The 25,169-nt window shown below is 44.8% G+C and overlaps 1 long non-coding RNA gene across 1 annotated transcript; it reads right to left on the bottom strand.

Moving 5' to 3' along the window:
* Window positions 1–273: 273 nt before the first annotated feature.
* LOC145518137 (uncharacterized) lies at window positions 274–9,530 on the bottom strand. Its single transcript, XR_014062631.1, has 4 exons — window positions 9,417–9,530; window positions 5,244–5,397; window positions 3,813–3,960; window positions 274–3,546 (listed from the first exon to the last, which is right to left on the bottom strand). It is a non-coding gene; the product is annotated as an uncharacterized LOC145518137 (long non-coding RNA).
* Window positions 9,531–25,169: the final 15,639 nt, after the last annotated feature.

Below are 25,169 nucleotides of genomic sequence, written 5' to 3'. Positions count from 1 at the left end.
ACAATGGTGTGTTAGTTCTACTAGACAGCAAAGGGAGTCAGCTGTTTACATATATCCTCTCTTTTTTGGATTTCCTTCCCCTTTAGATCACCACAGAGCCCTGAGTGGTGTCCCAGGGCCGTAAAGTAGGTTCTCATTCCTCTTAGCTTTGAAGCCAGAGCTGGAGTTCTCAAGCCACTGAATAGTCTGTTGGAGACAGTGCCCTGTGAAGGCTTTTCTAAGGCAGAGACATGTGGACAAAGAGACACGAGTTGGGACATCGCTATATGAATCTTTTTTTTTTTTCTGATTCTGGATCTGGCATTTATTATCATTATCATTTTGCATAGCATATGGAACACCACTCAGTGTTATGTGGCAGCCTGGATGGGAGGGGAGTTTGGGGGAGAATGGATTCATATATATATATGGCTGAGTCTCTTCACTGCTGACCTGAAACTATCACAACATTTTTACTAGACTATACACCATTATTGACTGTGCCAAAGCCTTTGACTGTGTGGATCACAATAAACTGAAGAAAATTCTGAAAGAGATGGGACTACCAGACCACCCGACTTGCCTCTTGAGAAATCTGTATGCAGGTCAGGAAGCAACAGTTAGAACTGGACATGGAACAACAGACTGGTTCCAAATAGGAAAAGGAGTACATCAAGGCTGTATATTGTCACCCTGCTTATTTAACTTATATGCAGAGCACATCATGAGAAATGCTGGACTGGATGAAGCACAAGCTGGAATCAAGATTGCTGAGAGAAATATCAATAACCTCAGATATGCAGATGACACCACCCTTATGGAAGAAAGTGAAGAAGAACTAAAGAGCCTCTTGATGAAGGTGAAAGAGGAGAGTGAAAAAGTTGGCTTAAAGCTCAACATTCAGAAAACTAAGATCATGGCATCTAGTCCCATCACTTCATGGCAAATAGATGGGGAAACAGTGGAAACAGTGGCAGACTTTATTTTTTTGGGCTTCAAAATCACTGCAGATGGTGACTGCAGCCATGAAATTAAAAGATACTTACTCCTTGGAAGAAAAGTTATGACCAAACTAGACAGCATATTAAAAAGCAGAGACTACTTTGCCAACAAAGGTCCATCTAGTCAAGGCTCTGGTTTTTCCAGTGGTCATGTATGGATGTGAGACTTGGACTATAAAGAAAGCTGAGCACTGAAGAATTGATGCTTTTGAACTCTGGGGTTGGAAAAGACTCTTGAGAATCCCTTGGACTGCAAGGAGATCCAAGCAGTCCATCCTAAAGGAGACCAGTCCTGAGTGTTCATTGGAAGGACTGATGTTGAAGCTGAAACTCCAATACTTTGGCCACCTGATGCGAAGAGCTGACTCATTTGAAAAGACCCTAATGCTGGGAAAGATTGAAGGCAGGAGAAGAAGGGGAACGACAGAGGATGAGATGATTGTATGGTATCACTGACTCAATGGGCATGAATTTGGGTAAACTCCGGGAGTTGGTGATGGACAGGGAGGCCTGGCGTGCTGCAGTCCATGGGATTGCAAAGAGTCAGACACGGCTGAGCAGCTGAACTGAACTGAACTGACTGATACCCCAATACAAAATAAAAAGTTAAAAAAAAAGTATGAATCTTTAATGCACTGTGGATCTGGCTACTGTTTAAAATAATGTCTTTTATAAAAATAATTTATTTATTTATCTTTGGCTGTGGTGGGTCTTCTTTGCTGCACTGGCTTCTCTCTAGTTTTGGCAAGTGAGGGCTTCTCTCTAGTTGTGGTGCACGGGCTTCTCTTTGCAGCGGCTTCTCTTGTTCTGGAGCATGGGCTCTAGGGCTCACAGGCTGCAGTAGTTGCTGCTCCCGGGCTCTAGAGCACAGGCTCAACAGTTGTGGCGCTTGGGCTTAGTTGCTCTGCAACACGTGGGATCCTCCCAGACCAGGGATCGAACCCATGTCTTCTGCATTGGCAGGCAGATTCTTTACCACTGAGCCACCAGGGAAGCCCTAAAAAAATGTCTTGAATGAGTGTCTTGGAAGAGCCAAGGTGCCTCTGTTTAGGACAGCTTTCAAATGTCATTGGAGCATCAGGCAGGAAAAGTGTGAAAGACTGTTTTTCTAGATCAAAGAAAAGAAGAGGAAGAGCCTCAGAATAATGGGGAGCCACAAGGCTCCTCTTTCAGCTGAATCTGCCAGCTCTTATTATTATAACCTCCCTTACAAGTCTGAACTGAAAAGGGAACTTGGAGGATACAGCCTATGGAGGGGACTCGGACGTGGGAGCTGAGGGCTGGGGACTAGGAATCTGAGTCAGTAAAGAGCAAGACTGAGGAGTCAGTGACCAAACTGCTGGCCAGAGAACATTCTGGAGGGGAAAACACCAGCCAGCTGCATTCTTAAACGTTAGATGAAATGGGAGCATGTTACAGATGAAGGAGCCCCAGCGACCACCTGGTCCTAACCCTCCACTTGCCCATAAAGAAACCCACCTCCAGAAAGTTGGGTGATTTTTCTGAAAGTCAGAATATCGGTTGGGGCTTTTAGCTGGCTTTTGAACTCATGGTCCTGAGCTCTTGGCACTTGAACATGTTAATCAACTCTTACACATGAAATTAGGTGTAAAAGAAATTCTTCCCAAGAATAAATTTAAAGTCTATTTCTGAAACTCTACAGGAAGCGGTCAGGAAAAAAAAAAAATCAGCAGAGAGCCTAGCTGTGACACCTGCAGGCAACTGCACGGTTTGAGGAAGGCTGAGATTGTCCAAGCAATATGTCTCTCCAACGGAGAGCTGATATCACACCCAGGACCGTATTTTAATTCCCACAACAGCCCATTACGTAGATAATATGAACCCCATTTTACAGATAGGGAAACTGAGTCTCAGACTAAGCAAATGGTTGTAGGTCAGACATCCACTGACCTGAGACCCAGATGTGGGTCCACCTTCTCCCAAACCCTGTGCTTCTTCCATCCTCTGTCTGGGCCCTCCCCCTGCTGAGTCCTCCTTGAATTGCTAGGAGCATTTTCCCGAGCCTCTGGGAACAGGACTTGATTTTCACAAACACTGGGAGAAGGAGTCAAACCCAAGAGAAATAGGATCTGAAACTCAGCTGCTGGGAGAAGAAGCAAGATAAAGGGAGGACAAGCAGAAAATTTGTGGAGGAAGTTTGCATGGTGCCCAGAATTGACTGTGCAGTTTTTCCTGTCTGCTCTTTTTTCTTTGAAGGGATCATTCAAGGTACTTTCCGGCAACTGTTTGAGGCTCTTGTTTTGATGAGCTGCAACAGCAGCAGTGATGTGGGTGGCGGGAGCCCCCTTTCTCACTTTTCTTTCCTTCTTTCCGGTCCTGACCCCAGAGGCAGTAAGTCTCCCATAAAACAGCCCAAGAGTGTGTCAGGTGGGGGTATCCCCCGGTGCTGCCATTGCTGCACAGTGACTACTCCAGGCTCGCGCCCTTTGATAGCCTGAGCTGAGAGCCTGGGGAGAAGGGCAGATGTCTACCATAAGAAGACATCTTTGCTCCACACTGATCATCTTTGTGTCGGCAGTAACGTAGTCAGCTTGAAACCCGATTTCTGTTGGGAGAGAGAGACTTTTCTTAATTATTTTTAGTAGGTCAAAAACCCAATTAGATGACCCAGATCATTTTCCACACAGAGAGAGAACCCCCACCCCGCTCCCATCCTTCTGTGACAGCTAAGCTGGTTGGGCTGTAATCCCTGGGCAGGATTCTGTGACATGGAGGAAACTGGAAACCCAGCGCCTGTCCTTTCTAGAACTGAGGGGTTGCAGGAGGAAGGGAAGGAGGTAAAGGAGGACAAACTCTGGGGCTTTGGTTTACCTTTTCTCTCAGGACCAGCTCTTAGAAAAGGGGAGCTGTAGAAACGCCGAGATCACTGAAGGGAAGCTGGAACCTCAGGGTTGGAAATCCACATCTCTGGGTGTTGCAGTGAAAAGGAAAAAGGAGGAATGAGTTTTTCTTTTCTTTCCTGAGAACAAAGACGATAAAGAGAACAGTGAGCTGGCCTGATCACTCCTTGTTTTTACTTTAACGGTTCCTAATGTGTTGTCTATAACTAAGTTTGCTTTTCTGCCCCTAACTCCACGAGCTACATTCTGTACCAGTGGTCAGTCATGTCTGACTCTTTTCGACCCCATGGACTATAGCCCACCAGGCTCCTCTGTCCATGGGGTTTTCCAGGGAGGAATACTGGAGTGGGTTGCCTTTCTTCCTTCGGGAATCTTCCTGACCTAGGGATCAAACCTGTGTCTCCATTACAGACAGGTTCTTTACCCGCTGAGTCATCAGGGAAGCCCTACTCTCCTTTACCTCTATGCTAATTACATCCTGTATTTGGTACTCAACTTTATCACACCCTCTTTGCAGACCACTCCTTGTAGTTTTCCTCTGTTTGCATTACAGAAAGAAGGTCAGGGTACAATACACAAAAGACAATGGCCCCAACTACTGGGCTACCCGATGCCAACCAATGCAAGAGGAAGAATACAAGATCCTTACAACTTTGTTGCTCATCACCTACCCTTGACTGAAAGCCTTCATCTATATAATCCCTCCAGTTCCTCATGGAAGTGGGGCACAGTTTGCAGGCAGGAGCCTACTGTGTTCTACCCTCTACTGGCTGAAGATTAAAACCACCTTCCTATTTTCTCCAAACTCTCTCTATATATTTTTCAACTCAGCTTTGGTGTGTGGGCAGAGAAAGCCAAGATTTTGGCGGCAACATGGGCAGAGGAAGGGGAGGCTCCTGGTCCTTGCAGAACACCAGCCTTCAGCTCAACGCTACATCAAAAATGGCACAAGGTAATGGCAAGTAGGTGACAGAAGAACCCCAGGCAGGGCTTCTAGATGCCCTGGGCCTGCCTGTGGCTTGATGGAGCCCAGCTGTCCTAGGTGCCACCAGAAGGGAACGCAGCCATGCTAAGAATGCCACTCATCAACAGAGATCTCAGGTCACTTCAGAAAAGCCTTGGGGGTTCCAGACATCAACATCAGAGAAAATGACCAGGTCTCCAGACTCCAGGGCGGGCTGCAACATAACTCCCCAAAGGGCCAGATGAGGCCAGGAGCCCACCAGAGGGACCAGGGCAGAAGGGAGCCCCATCTAGTCACTCTATTGCATAAACTGGTGTGTAAATAAAGGACACGAAATGGATGCAATCATTCTTTCTACCATGAGGTCACAAGAGCCATGCTTCTCCTCCATTACCAGGGATATATCTTCACCCCTTCATGCTTGTCATCCCAGAATACCTGTTAATGGCACTCCTCAGTGGTAAAGCATACACTTGCAGTGCAGGAGATGCAGGAGACACAGCTTCCTCCCTGGGTCAGGAAGATCCCCTGGAGAAGGAAACAGCAGCTCACTCCAGTATTCTAGCTGGGGAAATCCCATGGACAGAGGAGCCTGGATCACAACGAGATGGACACGACTGAGCACACATGCTTCTAATGCTTCTTTTCTATCTCAAACATGTCCCGAATTGGCCTGGCATGTGTGGTTATAAATAATATAGAATAAGGTGCATATTGTGATTCTACTTATTAATTACAAAAGTATCACCTGCAAGTCTCAGGTTTTTTTCTGTTTGCACATCTGCAGTGAACATGTTTGGAAAGAGGCTGCTAACAATGGTTCCCTGAGCAGTGGGTGGTGCTATGGAAAGTGTTGTGCTATTTTATACATTCAGCTTGTTGTACCAGTTGTGTGTGTGTGTGTGTGTGTGTGTGTGTGTTTAAAGTGTCCCATATGGAGGATGAGTTATAACGGTCACTCCATCCAGGATACAGGAATCATCTTGAAGAAGAACCAGGGAAGACAGTGGAAACTGAGAGTCTCAGCGTTTTGGTTAAAGGCACTGAGCATTTTTCTGAAACTGGGACAGTTTATGGGCTTCCCTGGTGGCTCGGATGGTAAAAAATCCACTTGCAATGCAGGAGAAATGGGAGACCTGGCTTCAGTCCCTGGGTTGGGAAGATCCCCTGGAGAAGGGAATGGCTACTCACTCCAGTATTCTTGCCTGGAGAATCCCCATGGACAGAGGAGCCTGGCGAGCTACAGTCCATGGGGCCGCAAAGAGGTGGACACAACTGAGCAACTAAGCACAGCACAGCACACCCACCCCAGTATTCTTGCTTGGAGAATTCCATGCAGTTTGTATTATTGCAGACAGACTAAGTTCACCGGAGTCAGTTCATTCTAAGCAGACTGTAGTTGGTTTTTCCTATTGCCCTGTAGGGGTGGGCTCCTAAAGAAAATGAGACGAGCCAGAGAAAAGCACATTTTCTGTGCCCATCTGAGTATAGGGTGAGTAGTTTTGTAACTATGCTAGAGTGGAATCTGACTACTACTTTTGAAAGGCTCGTTTCTTCCAAATGATAGAAATTATAATCTCCTTTTTTTGAGAGCGTGACCTGTGATATTTCTCATTTTAAGGTTTTGCTTTCAGTCCACACTCGGGCCCGTAACCAGGGCCAGATTCCAGCCAGTGAGAGCACTGCAGCCTACTACTGGGCGGCCGGTGGGCTCCTGGGGATGGTCACGGTGCCCTCAGCTTCGGAAGGTCAGGCAGGGCTGGGCAGTCACTCCCAGCCTGGAGAAGCCTCTCCATGGACCCCAGTAGTTGAATAAATGTCAGCATTTGCCATGTGGGCCATGATATTGTCGGCTTAAAAAAAAACACACAAAGTGAGAGCTGTGAGTTGTTTTATTTGGGGCAAAATGGAGACTGCAAGCAGGGAGACAGCACCTCAGATACCTCTGAGAAACTGCTCCAAAGACGCAGGGGGTTGGGGGGAGGACAGGAGATATGTGATTTTTGGTAAAGGGGGAATACGTGCAATCAGGCACATACTTTTCCAAAAGGTTTCTATTAGTCTTGTGAAGCTTCTGCTAGTCGTGAGAAACAGTGACTAATAGAAGGATTTTAGTGTTTTTCTAGATAGGAGGAGATACAAGAATTGGGTTCATAAAATCAGCTCCTGGGAATATCTGACCATCTGAAGACCTGTCCTGCCAGTTTGTCCCTGAGCACAGAGTGGCACATTTCTGCTCTCCTCCCTGAACTGCTTCAGGTGGTGGTGAAGGTCAGCACCGCAGCAGCACAAGATTTAATCCTTGTAGAGATAGATGGCAAATGCCCATGGCAAGTGCCAAATTGTGACAACATGAAAATTAGTTGGGAAGCACCTCCGAGCACTAATTCACAACAAACGAGATCTTGTGAAGGGTGACAATCTCAGTAAAAGCATTATTGACAAATCTAAGAACACTATGATAAAAGCTGACCTACCATTTGTTCAACACCGAACGATTTTAAGTGGAAAGGAACAAGATAATTATTTTCAGTTTGAAACCAATCTTGAGTCATTTAGGTAATTTAAAAAACTGTCTTATGCATAGTTTTGTTTTATGTGATGTTTAAAAGTTATTATAAGATATCTGGAAAAGGTTTTCCATTAGATGTGCTCAAAAAGATATCTGAATATAATAAGTTTGTAAATGAAATGACAGTGTTTGAGGGGATCCCATGGATAAGGAGCCTCGCAGATGACTGTCCATGGGGTTGCAAAGAGTCAGACACAACTAAGCGACTGAGTGTGCACACTTACAGGCATGAAAAACATAATTAGCCTCCTTAAATATAAGTGCATTGTCCCACTTTAATATTCAGATTTCAAGTACTTAAATTGCTTCACTTCACTTCATATATATATATATGTATCTCTATGCTTATTGACAGATTTTCCCAAATAGTAGATATTGTCAACAACAACAACAGAACAGTGTCACCCATCATCCAGGTGTATAAAAGGTTAAGTCACCACCCGTGCAGTGGCCCACTGACAGTGCAACCTGGAGGGGATTCACTATGGAGAAAAACAGAATGAGGCATTCTGTGCTTTGGATAAAGGAGTCACCGATAATTAAGATGCATATCTCAGGAAGAATTCCAGTGATTCCAGATTCGTGTATCTTCCCAAACACAGAAAAGCACAAAGATCATTCATCTGAGATGTCTGCTCTTTGAGATAGGTAGTCACCTTTTACCGAGATGTATGCCTGGGGATTTCCCTGGTGGTCCAGTGGCTGAGACCGTGCTCCCAATTCAGGGGGCTTGGTTTCATTCCTGTTCAGGAAACTAGATCCCACATGCTGCAACTAAAAATTCGCATGCCGCCACGAAGACGGAAGATCCTGTGTGGCTGCAACTAGGACCCGGCGCAGCCAAATAAATACATTATTTTTTTTTAAAGATGTACGTTTGACTACATGTATTTTCCTAGCCAAAAAAATTCGTATATACATTGGCTCCTCCCCTACTCCTTTAGATCAGTTCCTCTGAGCTACTGAGAGGCTGTTTCCTGGGCTTAACTCTCAGTAAGATCCCTGAATAAAACTGAAACTCACAGGTCTTACGTGGCGCACTGTTCTTTCAGTTGACTGTATAATGTTGAGAATGTACTTGTACTAATAAATAAAATAATGGTGCTTGGAAGTTGAATTTAAACACTTAAGGAAGAAACAGCTTAGGTTTAAATTTTTGTAATCTTCAATAAGTTAAATACTAATTCTGAAAACCAAAAAAATTAGTATCCTACTTATTGAATACTTGTTGGCCTCTGAACAATCTTTTCTACAAAAAAAAAAGGACGCTCAATTCCCAAAATTTACCCCTGACACACACATTGGCTTTTGAGTAGTGAGCCTTGCGCAGAACAAGAAGACAGGACCAGTCCATCAACACTTCGCCTTGCTGAACCTCAGTCGGTGCAATGAACTTCAGTGAATGAGAGCAGTTATATTTAGCAGTTTCTTCCTCCTCCCTTTTAGTTCTAAAAATTCCAACACTGGATGTCAGTATTGCTCAAAGGCACAGACCTATTCTTACTCAGGGTTAGGACGTAAACTGTTGAAGTAAATCTGTTGACAAATCACCCAGATAAGCTTTTAACTATGTTTGCAAGCTTGACCACAGAAACAAAGCAAATTGTTCTTCTGATCTCTGAAGGTGGCAAGCAGGTCTCACCAGTCCTCCCACCTGTCCAGGCTGCAGTTCTCCAAGTCTGCATGCAGACCATGGGCAAACAGCTTCTGCCCCAGCCCACCTGCCTCTTTTGGGAGCTTCCTTCCTGTGCAAGGCGCCACCTGTTATGAAACCGAGGAGGGACTCAAAACCGTTTGTCCCCTTCATGGAGGATAACTACTTTGTCCAGGTATAAAAGCAGGAAGGGGGAAAGAGATTTTAAAACAGCAGAGGAAAAATGAGCTATGGAAGAAAACGAGTTGAAGGAGGTTTGGGAGGGAATGGGTACATGTATACTTAGAGCTGAGGCCCGTTGTTGTACAACAGAAACCCACACAACATTGTCAAGCAATTATCCTCCAAATTCAAAAAAGAAATTAAAAAAAAGAAATGAACTCACAAGCTCACGGTTTCTAGAATCATTCCCAGCACCTGAAGTTCACCTCCTGCGTCAGAAATGTTTCTTCCTTGTTCTGCCTCCCTCTCTCGCCATTTATTCTTCTACTCTAGCCCCAGATTCATGCTGAGATGCGGATTTGTTTGTTTGCTTGGTTGCTTAAGTGTTTTAACCACAGCTGCTGGCACTTAGGACCCAGATTAGTTTCCACCTGCATTTTCAGATTGGACTCTTTTTTTCTCTGTTCCCTTAGCTCATCTTGCTAAGATGAACTCTTCCCACCCTCCACCAGCTCGGAGGACACCAAGCTCACTCAAGTTCCAGGGCTGCTTGGGGCAGCGGGGGAGGGGCACAGTTAAACCCGAAGAGCATCATCATTTGTGTATTTGGAGACCTCTCTGGTCTTTTTCTCCTCTAGATTTATAGTTTCTCTCTCTTTCTTCTTTCCCATCCACCTCTTTTCTCTGTTCTCTCTTCTTTCTTTCTGTTCCTTTTCCATAATGTAAAATCTATTCCATTGAACGGTTTCTCTCTAATTCTACTATGTGATTTTCTAACATTCATTTTTGACTTTCAAAGAGGGCCCTCGCCATATTGTGTGACAGTTTTCATGACCGAATGAAGATGAGCCGTTTCTTGATGAGCCGCTGGAAAGGGGCTTGTAGGTGTCAACAACCTAGCTTTGCACTCAGAAGGTGGCCTGGAGCTCTGTGTGCCATGGAGTCACACCTCGGATGCATGTTACTGTCCAGCCAAGTGAGGGCTTCCCAGGTGGCACTAGTGGTAAAGAATCCTCCTGCCAATGCAGGAGACGTGGGTTCCATCCCTGAGTCAGAAAGAACTCCTGGAGGAGGAGATTGCAACCCACTCTAGTATTCTTGCCTGGGAAATCCCATGAACAGGGGGGTCTGGTGGGCTACAGTTTATGGGGTTACAAAGAGTTGGACACGACTAAGTGACTGAGCATGCATGCATCCAGCAAAGTGGGAAGGGGAGGGTCACACTCTACCCTGAAAAGATCTTCCAGTAGGAAGAGAAAAGGGACCAGACCACCCCCAGACTGATCACATCCAGCGAAACGGCAGATCTGGGTACAGCTGGGCCAACCCCAGCTTGATCCTGGACGCCAGAAGGGTCCTGAACAAAGAGGGCTTGTGATGGACCCATCCCCAGTGGTGCCATTAGCACTTCACTCGCATCCTCCACTTGGCTCCCTGGCCACATTTTCTTCCTCCTCAATTTCTCTAGCCCTCCATTACCCCATCATCTTAGTGGGGATCATCATTTCAATCACCGATATTGTTGACTTTGGTCTTAACGAAGCTTTAAAAAGCTTTTTGGCTAGCACTCCCACGTTTTGTGATCTGACATGCCCGCTTTGGACTCATCAGTTAACAGGTATTTAATAATGTACACACTGTTTGCTAATCTGCCTTTTCCCCTTGACAATCACTGTGAACATTAGCCCTCTGTTATTTACTAGATTTGTAAATATTATTTGGATGGTTGTGTTGTAATCCGTCATGAGATAGCCCATGAAATATTTCTTGCTGTTGGACATTTAGGTTATTTCCAAATTTTCGCTACTCCAAGTAATGCCTCCATAAATATTAGTGTAGCCAAAGCTTTGCAATCATTCTCTCAAATATTTTTAAACTACATATGCAATCAGCCAACACATGTGCTTGGTAGAAACTTAAAACAGTACAGTTACGACTAAAGTCCCTGTGAATGACCAACTAGTCATTCTAGTGACCAACTAGTCACTAGACAGTGATATTCTAGTCACTGTCTTTCAGATAGAGATAGCTACTGTAATTGGTAAATGCCTATCCTCCTTTTTTCAGTGTGTTTACATATACTTTCATGTATCTAACTAAAGTATATAGTGGTGTATGGTTTCTATTTGCAAGGCTAGGAGCGGCACGCAGATGCTCACATGCACTCACTCGGCAGCAAATCCTGGAGATAGTTCCATGTTCCTACATGAAGCTCTGGAACCCTCTCTGTAACTGTTGGGTCGATTCCATAATAAGGACAAATCACTGTTTATTGAGTTAGTTCCCTACTGCTGCGCATTTGGGCTGTTTTTAGTTTTTTGCGAAGACAACAATGCTGAATTTGATCTCTTCCTTGCATACATGTGCAAATGCTTCTCTGGTGAGACTCAAAAAGTAGAATTGCTGATCATAGAGAAAGCACACTTTAAAATTTTAAGATCTACTGTTAAGCTGGACCGATGTGGCTGCACAATCAGGCTCCACCAGTGAACAAATGAGGGTGTGTGTGTGAGTCACTACCACCTCATCCATGCTTTGTATGGTCAAACTTTGGATTGGTGCCTCTCTGATAAAAATGGATCCCATCGTATTTTATTTGCATTTCCCTGATTTCTAAAAGATTATCTTTTCGAGTTTCAGTTCAGTTGCTCAGTCATGTCTGACTCTTTGCGACCCCATGGACTGCAGCACACCAGGCCTCCCTGTCCATCATCAACTCCCAGAGTTTACCCAAACGCATGTCCATTGAGTCAGTGATGCCATCCAACCATCCCATCCTCTGTCGTCCCCTTCTCCTCCCACCTTCAATCTTTCCCAGCATCAGGGGCTTTTCAAATGAGTCAGCTCTTCGCATCAAGTGGCCAAAGTATTGGAGTTTCAGCTTCAACATCAGTCCTTCCAATGAACACTCAGGACTGGTCACCTTTAGGATGGACTGGTTGGATCTCCTTGCAGTCCAAGGGACTCTCAAGAGTCTTCTCCAACACCACACTTCAAAAGCATCAATTCTTCAGTGTTCTTCTTTCCTTGTACTCCAACTCTTACAGCCATACATGACTACTGGAAAAACCATAGCCTTGACTAGACAGACCTTTGTTGGCAAAGTAATCTCTCTGCTTTTTAATATGCTGTCTAGGTTGGTCATAACTTTCCTTCCAAGGAGTAAGCGTCTTTTAATTTCATGGCTGCAATCACCATCTGCAGTGATTTTGGAGCCCCCAAAAATAAAGCCTGCCGCTGTTTCCACTGTTTCCCCATCTATTTGCTATGAAATGATGGGACAGGATGCCATGAACTTAGTTTTCTGAATGTTGAGTTTTGAGACAATTTTTTCACTCTCTTTCACTTTCATCAAGAGGCTCTTTAGTTCTTCACTTTCTGCCATAAGAGTGGTGTCATCTGCATATCTGAGGTTATTGATATTTCTCCCGGCAATCTTGATTCTAGCTTGTGCTTCTTCCAGCCCAGCGTTTCTCATGATGTACTCTGCATATAAGTTAAATAAGCAGGGTGACAATATACAGCCTTGATGTACTCCTTTTCCTATTTGGACCCTGTCTGTTGTTCCACGTCCTGTTCTAACTGTTGCTTCCTGACCTGCATACAGATTTCTCAAGAGGCAGGTCAGGTGGTCTGGTATTCCCATCTCTTTCAGAACTTTCCACAGTTTATTGTGATCCACCCAGTCAAAGGCTTTGGCATAGTCAATAAAGCAGAAATAGATGTTTTTCTGGAACCCTCTTGCTTTTTTGATGATCCAACGGATGTTGGCAATTTGATCTCTGGTTCCTCTGCCTTTTCTAAATCCAGCTTGAACATCTGGAAGTTCACGGTTCATGTATTGCTGAAGCCTGGCTTGGAGAATTTTAAGCATTACTTTACTAGCGTGTGAGATGAGTGCAATTGCACAGTAGTTTGAGCATTCTTTGGCATTGCCTTTCTTTGGGATTGGAATGAAAACTGACCTTTTCCAGTCCTGTGGCCACTGCTGAGTTTTCCAAATTTGCTGGCATATTGAGTGCAGCACTTTCACAGCATCATCTTAGGATTTGAAATAGCTCAGCTGGAATTCCATCACTTCTACTGCCTTTGTTCGTAGTGATGCTTCCTAAGGCCGCTTGACTTCATATTCCAGGATGTCTGGCTCTAGGTGAGTGATCGCACCATCGTGATTATCTGGGTCGTGAAGATCTTTTTTGTACAGTTCTTCTGTGTATTCTTGCCACCTCTTCTTAATATCTTCTGCTTCTGTTAGGTTCATACCATTTCTGTCCTTTATTGAGCCCATCTTTGTGTGAAATGTTCCCTTGGTATCTCTAATTTTCTTGAAGAGATTTCTAGTCTTTCCCATTCTGTCGTTTTCCTCTATTTCTTTGCATTGATCGCTGAGGAAGGCTTTCTTATCTCTCCTTGCTATTCTTTGGAACTCTGCATTCAGGTGGGAATATCTTTCCTTTTCTCCTTTGCTTTTCGCTTCTCTTCTTTTCACAGCTATTTGTAAGGCCTCCTCAGACAGCCATTTTGCTTTTTTGCATTTCTTTTGCTTGGGGATGGTCTTGATCCCTGTCTCCTGTACAATGCCACAAACCTCTGTCCATAGTTCACCAGGCACTCTGCCTATCAGATCTAGTCCTTTAAATCTATTTCTCATTTCTACTGTGTAATGGTAAGGGATTTGATTTAGGTCATACCTGAATGATCTAGTGGTTTTCCCCATTTTCTTCAATTTCAGTTTGAATTTGGCAATAAGGAGTTCATGATCTGAGCCATAGTCAGCTCCCGGTCTTGTTTTTGTTGACTATATAGAGCTTCTCCATCTTTGGCTGCAAAGAATATAATCAATCTGATTTCAGTGTTTGCCATCTGGTGATGTCCATGTGTAGAGTCTTCTCTTGTGTTGTTGGGAGAGGGTGTTTGCTATGACCAGTGCATTCTCTTGGCAAAACTCTGTTAGCCTTTGCCCTGCTTCATTCTGTACTCCAAGCCCAAATTTCCCTGTTACTCCAGGTGTTTCTTGACTTCCTACTTTTGTATTCCAGTCCTCTATAATGAAAAGGACATCTTTCTTGGGTGTTAGTTCTAAAAGGTCTTGTAGGTCTTCATAGAACCCTTCAACTTCAGCTTCTTCAGCATTACTGGTTGGGGCATAGACTTGGATTACTGTGATATTGAATGGTTTGCTTTGGAAATGAACAGAGATCATTCTGTCATTTTTGAGATTGCATCCAAGTACTGTATTTCAGACTCTTTTGTTGTCTATGATGGCTACTCCATTTCTTCTAAGGGATTCTTGCTCACAGTAGTAGATATAATGGTCATCTGAGTTAAAGTCACCCATTCCAGCCCATTATAGTTCACTGATTCCTAAAATGTCAATGTTCACTCTTGCCATCTCCTGTTTGACCACTTGCAATTTGCCTTGATTCATGGACCTAACATTCCAGGTTCATATGCAATATTGCTATTTATAGCATTGGATCTTGCTTCCATCACCAGTCACATCCACAGCTGGGTATTGTTTTTGCTTTGGCTCTGTTTCTTCATTCTTTCTGGAGTTATTTCTCCACTGATCTCCAGTAGCATATTGGGCACCTCCTGACCTGGGGAGTTCATCTTTCAGTGTCCTATCTTTTTGCCTATCTTTTTGCCTATCTTTTTTCATACTGTTCATGGGGTTCTCAAGGCAAGAATACTGAAGTGGCTTGCCATTGCCTTCTCCAGTGGACCACATTCTGTCAGACCTCTCCACCATGACCCATCCGTCTTGGGTCGCACCACACGGCATGGCTTAGTTTCATTGAGTTAGACAAGGCTGTGGTCCGTGTGATCAGATTGGCTAGTTTTTTGCGATTATAGTTTCAGTCTGCCTGCCTTCTGATGTCCTCTCTCAGCACCTACCATCTTACTGGGGTTTCTCTTACCTTGGATGTGGGGTATCTCTTCACGGCTGCTCCAGCAAAGCACAGCTGCTGCTCCTTACCTTGGATATGGGGTATCTCCCTGGCTACTCGCCACTCCTGCGCCGCACAGCCGTCGCTTGCCTTTTTTGAGTTTATTGGCCTTCATAGGTCCCATTCAGAGAAGGCAATGGCGACCCACTCCAGTACTCTTGCCTGGAGAATCCCATGAACGGAGGAGCCTGGTTGGCTACAGTCCATGGGGTCTCGAAGAGTCAGACACGACTGAGCAGCTTCACTTTCACTTTTCACTTTCATGCATTGGAGAAGGAAATGGCAACCCACTCCAGTGTTCTTGCCTGGAGAATCCCAGGGATGGGGGAGCCTGGTGGGCTGCCGTCTATGGGGTCGCACAGAGTCAGATACGACTGAAGCGACTTAGCAGCGGCAGCAGCATAGGTCCCATTACTGAAAGTTTAGTTACTGAGTCAAAAGATATGCAATGTGTGTGTGTGTATACATTTGCGTTTCTGTATGTGTATATGTATGTACATGTATATCTGTCTAGTATCTACCTCTTTAAAGGTTGCATTTGTTTTTCTAAAATGTTTTTTTGTAATAACTGAACCAAATGTATAATCTCACTATAGAGTATATAAACTCTTTTTTTTCCATACTCTGAACAGCACTGAGGATTTTTTTTAACTTTTTATTTTGTATTGGGGTATAGTCAATTAACAATGTTGTGATAGTTTCAGGTGAATAGTGAAGGGACTCAGCCATACATATACATGTATCCATTCTCCCCCAAACCCCTCCCATCCAGGCTGCCACATAACATTGAGCAGAGTTCCCTGTGGATAGCTGCTGCTAAGTCGCTTCAGTCGTGTCCGACTCTGTGCGACCCCATAGACGGCAGCCCACCAGGCTCCGCCGTCCCTGGGATTCTCCAGGCAAGAACACTGGAGTGGGTTGCCATTTCCTTCTCCAATGCATGAAAGTGAAAAGTGAAAGTGAAGCTGCTCAGTCGTGTCTGACTCTTCGAGACCCCATGGACTGTAGCCTACCAGGCTCCTCCGTCCATGGGATTCTCCAGGCAAGAGTACTGGAGTGGGTTGCCGTTTCCTTCTCCACCTGTGGATAGCACTGAGTTTTAAATCTGTTGTTGGTTTGACAATTTGGTAGGTAACTATACGGTCTCATTTATTTTAAATTGTTTTTATTATGAACAAGACTGTCTATCTTCTTATAGTCTGGAGCAGTTTATATTTCCTTTTTTGTGAATGGCTTATTTCTTTTTTGTGTGGGGTTGTTCGTCTTGATTTCTGTGTGGATTTATAAGACCTCTTTACATGCTTAAGAATGTTAACCTACCTCTGAGGGTTCAATAAATTCCAAACAGTTCAATTAAAATATTATTCCTAGTATGTTAATACATACAATATAATACACAGGTGTATTATACAAAATACAATAATATTCTTAATAATAATATGAATTCCTTGCAGGGGAATAACACATTGCCACAGGAAGGGCCCCTGGGAGAACCCACTTTGGGGGCCAGAGCCCCTCAAGTAAATAAATATAACTTTATAAGAAGACTGTCTTCCTATGGTTTCCACACTGTCTCTTCATTTATAAAGCCTCCTGACAGAGTGTCACGCTACAGCAGCGGATTTTGAATGTTTGTGTGTGACTGGCTTCCAGCTGTTCACTGTTACGGGTCAGTCAGTGACGTACACCGGGTCACTGCGGGTCCCCAATGCTGGCCGCTCTCCACGGGAGCCGGGAACCCTGCCCCTCGGCTCACAGGAAGGGGACAAGGTGGCTGTCGCCCAGGCTGGGATCTGCAGCTGAAGCAGCAACGCGGCTCCTTACTTCCCTCATCTGCAGGGAACCCTCTATTTCTCCCAGCAGGAGAATGTCTTGGTTTTATCCTTTTCCTTAAAATCTGTATGTTCTTTGTGAAGGAGAATAGGTTCCAGAGCTAGAAAGCTAGCTGGCAATGAAATGAACACATATCACAGACGATGTGTAAACTAAACTGAAGGCAGGCCATTAAGGATCACTCATGGCAGGTTCAAATCCCAGCTCCACCCTGACTGACCCGGGGCTCATCTTTCTCATCTGTAAAATGGGAACCACATGAGTACCTACCTTTAAGGCAGCTATGAGGATTAACTGGATTAGTTTGCCTATGGATTCTGGCCCAATAAGCATCTTTTGGGCCATATCTCTGATCACTGTTTCTCCATCTATTCTCTAAACAGAGACAGATCTCTGCGTGTAAACTATACTTTCCCAAGCAGGAGAAAGGGGTAGATGAGGGCATACAAATTCTACACCGCAAACACCGTAGCTATAAAAGAGTCTGGTGTGGGTGAAAGGACTTTTCTTGTTTGTGCTGGATATGACATTAGGTTTTTTTTTTTTAAACTCTCACTTCAGTTGAGGAGTCTGGCAACCATGGATTACCCAACAACGGTTACTATGGCTGCGAGGAGACAGCAGAAAGAACCTGCCAGCAGTGTTTACCGAAGAAAAGGGAGTCAATAGCTCCGGTACTTAACTAATGACGGGGCTTTGTCCTTGAGACTAAAAGACAGGAATGACTGCAAAACCTGCAGAAAAACACAGCCTGGCCCTTTCCAAGGAAATCACAGAGTGTAACTCCGCACACTGAGAGGAGCTGTCTCCACAGAACTCCGTCAGTGTCTCCCCACACAGAGAAATATGCCCAAAGGTCTCCTTTAGTCAACATTATAGCTGATTCTCTGTCATAAGCTTCACCACCTTCTATCGTCGTGTTTATGTTCTTAGCATTTTAGGGACATTTTTTCTCACGAAGTGAACATGGGTGATTCATACTGGGCCAGATTTCTGGATTCATTTCAAGAATTATGAAATGGAGGGGTGGGGTATGAAATCTTTGATGCCTCCCTGACCTGTTTATGTCTGTTTGCAATGATGGTTGACGATGACCTGTAACATGGGGATATCAACAGTTATGGAGGGATAGTGAGCCTAAGTTGAGCAGATTTGGCTTTAAATTCTGTCTCTACCTTTTAGAGATTATGTGACACTTGTTAGTTATTTAATATCTCTGAGTCTCAAACTTCTCATCTGCAAACTGAATGTAACACTTATACTGAATACCATACTACCATATGATCCAGCAATCCCACTCCTGGGCATATATCTGGAGAAAACCATAATTAGAAAAGACACATGCAATCCAATATTCATTGCAGCACTATTTACATTAGCCAGGACATAGAAGTACTCTAAATGTCCATCAACAGAGGAATGGATAAAGAGGATGTGGTACACACACACACACACACACAGTGGAATATTACTCAGCCATAAAGAATGGAATAATGCCATTTCCAGCAACATGGATGGACCTAGAGATTGTCATATTGAGAGTGAAGTAAATCATACATGTTGTGCTGCTGTGCTTAGCCGCTCAGTCGTGTCCAATTCTTGTGACCCCATAGACTATAGCCTGCCGGGCTCCTATCTCCATGGGATTCTCCAGGCAAGAGTGGGTGGCCATTTCCTCCTTCAGTCCAACTCTTTAGGACCCCAGAGACTGTAGCCTTCCAGGCTGCTCTGTCCATGGAATTTTCTAGGCAAGAATACTGGAGTGGGTTGCCATTCCCTTCTCCAAGTAAATCATATAGAAAAAGACAAATATCATATGATATTGCTTATATATGGAATCTAAAAAAACAGGGTACAAAAGAACTTATCTACAAAATAGAGTTACAGATGTAGAAAACAAAGCTTTGTTTACCAGGGGGAAAGTGGGAAGGGATAAACTGGAAGACTGGGACTGACATATACACACTACCATATATAAAATGTGATAACTAATAAAGACCTACTGTATAGCAAAGGGACCTATACCCAATACTCCGTAATGACCTATATGGGGATGGAATCTAAAACAAGAGTGCAGGTTTATGTATCTATAACTAATTCACTTTGCTGAATAGCAGAAACTGACACAACATTGTAAATCAATGTTGTGATTTACTATACTCTAATAAAATAACTTGAAGTTAAAAAAAGAAAAGGGGAAATTTGAAGACAGACACACAAGATCAGGGAGAAGGCCATGTGAAGATGAAGGAAGAGACTGAGGTTGATGTTTCCACAAACCAAGGAACACCAGAGATGGCCAGCAAACCACCAGAAGCCAGCAGAAAAGCCTGGGAACAGATTCTTCCCCAAAGCCCTGTTGCCAATACCTGCGAGACAATAAACTTCCATCACTTAAGCCACCCAATCTGTGGTGCTTTTTTCTGGCAACCTTAGCAAACTACTACAGGCCGCAATCATGGCTTTATATTTGTATTTTTTTGCCATTGTATCTAAAGAGCTTAGCATAATAGGAGCTTAATGCATATTTGCTGAAAGAAACATTTGTACTCTGGAGAACAAAGAGTTGTGGTTCCTGCCATTGAACATCTGATAATGTGATGGAAAACACAGAGAAGGAAAAAGACAATGCAGAGTGTAGGCCTAAGGCCAGGTCACAGACGTGTTTGGTCAAGCCAAGCCCTAACTCGGATGGGTGGGCAGCACTGGACAGCCACCACGGAAATATCCCAGTGCCTGAATGTTGAAGTATGAATTAGTCAAGCAGAGAAAGAGAACGGGAAAAAAAAGGCAACAAAACCCAACAGCAAGTGAGAACATGGACTGTCTGAGGACCTGTGAGTAATTTGGTATAAAGATAAACTGGAGCCTGATCTTGAGGGGATTTGTATAATCTGCGTAGTCTGGGAACTAACGAGCTGGATTTAAACAGGGGAGTGAAATGTCTGGGCAGGCTCGAGTTCTAGAAGTTTCTCTCTGGCAAAAGTGGGGGTCGATGACAGGGGGAGTGAGTCACCACTGGGATGGTCACTGCTCTTTATGGGCTTTAGAAGTGCAGGGGGGAATTTTAACAACCCCCCACCACCTCTTGGGCAGGCAGCCTCCCCAGGGGTGGGCCTGACTGGGGAATGCCTGTAAGGTACACACCCTGCCCCACAGACCAACTCCTAGTTTGTCCTTTTAATGGGCGGCAGTATCTCATCACCAGATATGTTGTACTACTTACTATTTTTAAGTCCAGACAGTCCCCCCTCTCCTAGAATCTGCCTCTAGTTCTTGAAAGTTGGGGTAAAACCACATGTTTTCCATCCTTCCTCAAAACCACCAGCTCGGAGCACGTGGTTCTGTGACACTAGGGAGGAGGCCGTGGACATCTGTGTGGTGTCTCTGTTCCCATTCAGGCTCCTCTGGTAGAAGAAAGCAAAACGGTGCAAAGCTGGGAAGACCACGGGGAGGGTCAGAGGACAAACGGGGTCCCGAAGGAAGGAGGCTGCCCGAGATACAGCTTCCCCAAAAGACAGGAGCAGAGGAGGGGCTCCCGGATCTGAGGCCGGCCCCTCCACTCCCGCTGCAGGACACCCAGGGGATCTGCTCAAAGTCAAAACACCGACTGCGATCCTGTCGTCTCCGTCACCTCTCAGGGGACGGTGGTTGCTCTGCACGCTGTGCTCAAGTCTGGAAGGAAGGCAGACTAAGTGAGCTCGTTCTAGAGGACGGGAAGAAAGCCCTTAACAGAGCACCCCGAAGGCCCGGCTGCCACTGCACCCATCCAAGGGGCTTCTGCGGCCTCAAACATTGTCCCCCAGTGGCCACCAGGGCCCAGCCTGGTCCCAGGCCCCATGGAAGCCACTGGGATGGATGTGATCTGGGCCCTGTGGGTGGAGTTAGTGACAGAGCCTATTCGCCCCTGCAGACCCCAAATGCCAGGGGACCCAGCTGCTGACCTTTAGATTATGACATTATGACAGGGCTGGGGTTGACTTTTGCATCACACCTTCAGCCAGCCCGGAGCCTGCCTCGACAGGCCATCCTTCTGTCAGTGTCTCAGAGGCACCGAGGGACACAGAACAGGGGGGCCCTCAGTACGATGGGGGTCACCGCAGAGCAGGGCTGCCACCTGTGTGGGCAGAACCCAATGACATGGAATTTCCCTGCTGGTCTTGACAGGGTTTCAAGGGCTTTTCTCTTACTTCCTCTCTTTGATCTTTAGACAGTGTTATTACTGATGTTACCCAGTAGCCTGTTACACTCTAGTAGGGGTTGCATTTCAGCAGGGGATCACGGAGGTTTCTTACGTGTGAATTGGCCCTATACATCCTCCTGAGATGCTCATTCCTACCTCGGTAGCGTGGCCATTGAGCCTGATCAATGTATCCAGGCTTAAAAGGCTGATTTCTTAGGATGCCAAGAGAATCAAGCAGTGAAAGGCTGTTTAGAGAATCACGAATCAATATGAGAAAAATTAATCAATTGAATCTGTTTTTTTCTCTCGTTAATCTGTCTTTTGCCAATATAATTCGCAGGGCCACCAGATACCAAATGTAGGAGGGTAGAGAAAAAGTTTTTCCTACCCTGCAGTATCATTAAAAACGTAAGAGATACTGCAGTTAAGGCTTGGCCCACTCTGAACCGGTGCTCCCAATCTACAATCTCAAACCTATTTTTCTCCTCCTGAATTGATTGTATACTGACCTAGAGAAGATAAAACCAAAGACATTTACGAAGGTAACATTAAAGATACCCTTATCCAGTTGGGTAGAATAGCTGGAAAAGTCCATTTAAGAGTAAAATGATCCATAACTAAAGGTGAATTATCACCAGTTTTTAAATTTTTGCTAGATGTTGAAATTAAATGAATAAAAAGTGTGGGGCTTTAAGGCCAAGGGACTTTAAAAACGCTCCCAGATCCCAACTCTGCTTCTTAGCAGCTTTGGCCTTTGAGGAAGTTATGTATTATCTGAGCTTCAATCTGTGCTCAGTCGCTCAGTTGTGTCTGACTCTGCGACCCCGTGGACCGTAGCCCACCAGGCTCCTCTGTCTATGGGATTTTCCAGGCAAGAATACTGGAGTGGGTTGCCATTTCCTCCTTCAGGGGATCTCTCCAACCCAAAGATCGAACCCGTGTCTCTTAGGACTCCTGCATTGGCAGGCGGATTCTTAACCACTAGCCCCACCTGGGAAGCCTGAGCTTCGATTTGCTCATCTATAAAATTCAGTTGGTAGCACGCAGTAGGAATACAGCAAAGGCTGGAATCATTGAATATGTGGATAGATGAGGGGTGGACAGTCACTGAATCAAAAAATTGTTGTTAAATTCAGGCTTAGTGGTTCCAACTCAAAGACCGTGGAGAATTGTTTTCAAGGGCTAGCAGGGTCCATGGAGGAACGAGCTGAGAAGCCCCTTGCCTGGTTGCTTAAGCATTCTGATTAAACATCCAAGAACCATTCTACTGGCATGAAACCTAATGATAATTGGTCCAAGCTTTTATGAACGGATGATCACTTATAGCTTAATGCATCCAAAAAAATCTACTTGGCTTTCCTGAATAAGGCCACACCCAGCTGGGTGAGCATAATGCCTTATAAATGCAACTCTCCTGCATTCCACTGGCATACATCTCAATCAGCTCCCCTGTCCCCATCCTCTGGCCTTTAGAGAAGAGGCGATTGTCCTCCCAAGGGAACATAGTTTTTGCCACTAACAAAGAGCAAAGGCCCTTTCTGAAAATGTTGTTGGCTGTCCAGTCACACCTCTGTTGGAATCATTTAACACATGCCGATTTTGTGTTTACGATGGTTTCTCACTGAGTGGCCACAAAGCTTAGTTCAAGGCCAAGAGTGATAACAAGTTAAATTGACGATAGCTTTTCAACATGAATATTCATGGTAGTGACATGATACTGTCGGCTTTCTCTGCCGTTTGGGGTGCATGCTTACACATCACACATATACACCACTATGAGGCATTTATAAGTGCACATCAGAGAAACAGACATGTCTTGTTGACACATTAATGTCTACAGTGACTTGGTTATTCTAAATGTCATGCAGTTTATGTCCAAAATAGCTCATCCCACAGCCATGCTTTGGCTCCCAACTGATCATTTTGTTAACGTTAAGATTAGACAGAAAATATTGTTTTTAGAGAGTCTGGAATTTTAGTGAGTCTAAGGACTTCTGATGGTCTTATTTATTTTATTGGTGGGGCTCCCCAAAGGAATTTCACACCACAGATAGCAAGAAGTAAGCATTTTCTCATTTACCAAAACCAAAGTTGGCTTACGCAGAAATAGAGCGTCACTCAGTTGTGTATTTGTGGTACAAAGATGTGAGATCAGGGGCAGAAAAGAGAAGTACATCACCCGGTGTGGTGGTCCTGAAAGATAATTAAAAAGAAGCAAAATAATGGGCTCAGTGCAAAAATAAGTTGAAGTTGGGCAGGTTTTCTGAAGCTTTGAAATTAAGAAGAGCACTTGGCTCAGGCCAGGGGGTAGAAATTGTAGCTTTAGCGGGAGTTGTCGGCTACAGGGATGTTAGCCCTGCCTGAAGTATCTTTTTCAAAAGCTGGAATGGATTCTTCACACATATGACCCTATAAACACAGACACACACATTAAAAAAAAAAAAAAAAAAGATGGTTCCTGGATCGGTGAGGTGCCCTCTTTAATTTCCTCCTTTCTCAATACCATTTCATACATCTTATAGGTCCTTTCAATAGAAGAACTGAGGCAGCTTACTCTAACGGGTTTAATGGTGGAAAAACCAATACGTAAAAATGTAAGGGGGCAGAGGAATGAAGACCACTTCAGCTGCTGCAACCAGGAAGCTTAACAATGGATTCAGGTTTTATTTCAGCTTCTGAGAACCTCCTTAAACTAAGGGACGTAAACCTTCACTCGCAGGCATCACGTGGGCCTGTGTGTCTGCAGCAGAGGTCGGGGAGGGCTATGGTCTCATCTTCATCCTCATTTCTCAGCAGTACAGTCCATAGAGTCTTAAAGAGCTGGACACAACTGAGCACACACCACACACACACACACACAAACGCACATATCTGACAAGGAAAGCGAGTCTCAGACTGAATTCCATAAAATAAACATTTAAAGGCAGCAGGCACAAGAGAGTTGCATAACCAGTTCTGTAAACTCAGTGAATCTGTTCTTCGTCCCCCTGGCGCTCTGACAAATTCCTTGTATAACAGATTCACTTAAGGCAGATGTGACAATATTCGAGCACTAGATTTAGCTACACTTCTAGACAGAGTCCTGTGCGAGACTGTTCCTACAGGTCCTGCTTCAAATCTGAAGCCAGAGTCAGCACTGGGAAGGGCATACACTATTAATTAGGCTTTCTAGATCATAATGACCTTTGTAAGCGAGAGCCGGAATGTCTGATACAGTCCTTTCAACCAACTCATGTGTTTGGAACACCTCTTGTTTTACCAATGAAAATTACTTCTAAGATCTGTTGAGTTAAATAGCCAAGCTGCTGGTGCTTATGGGGAATGAGGACAGGGGAAGTGCTCATAGCTGCCCCTAGAGCAAGGTCTTCCTAATAATTCCCCCACAAACCTCCCCTGGAGTGTGTATTCAATCCTGAGGAGCATCCTTCACAATTGTACCTGCTCCTGGGGTTCAGTTAAAAAGAGGCAGAGGTCACACTGCCTAGGTCAATTGCAGACATTACAGCATTTTTATTGTGAAGTTTTATTGTTTCCAGTCTGAACTCAGACAGGAGATCCAGGCCTTCAACCAGGCTCTGAGCTTAAGAGAGCCCTCTCTTGGGCTTGCCAGGTAGCTCAGTGGTAAAGCATCCGCTTGCCAATGCAGGTGACCCGAGTCCAATCCCTAAGATCCCATATGCCTCGGTGCAACTTAGCCCAAACACCACAACTACTGCCCCTGTGCTCTAGAGCCCAAGCGCCGCAACTACCGCAGCCGGTGTGTGCTAGAGCTCACGCCCTGCAACGAGAAGCCATCACAACGAGAAGCTTGTGCGCTGAACCTAGAGAGCAGCTCCCGCTCACCAGAACTAGAGAAAAGCCTGCACAGCAACAAAGACCCAGCACAGCCAGCCATAAATGCATTACTTTTTTTTAAGAAAAGAAGCTTTAATTCTTAGAAAAAAGAGAGAGAGAGCCCTCCCTTTCCCCCGTCCCCGTGGCCTGGAGTCATGGTCAGAATCTGCCCGTA

This window comes from Giraffa tippelskirchi, chromosome 8 (genome assembly GCF_054371585.1).
Source record: "Giraffa tippelskirchi isolate mGirTip1 chromosome 8, T2T-mGirTip1v1.2.pri, whole genome shotgun sequence".
Lineage (NCBI taxonomy): Eukaryota > Metazoa > Chordata > Mammalia > Artiodactyla > Giraffidae > Giraffa > Giraffa tippelskirchi.
This window is presented reverse-complemented; position numbering and strand designations above follow the sequence as displayed.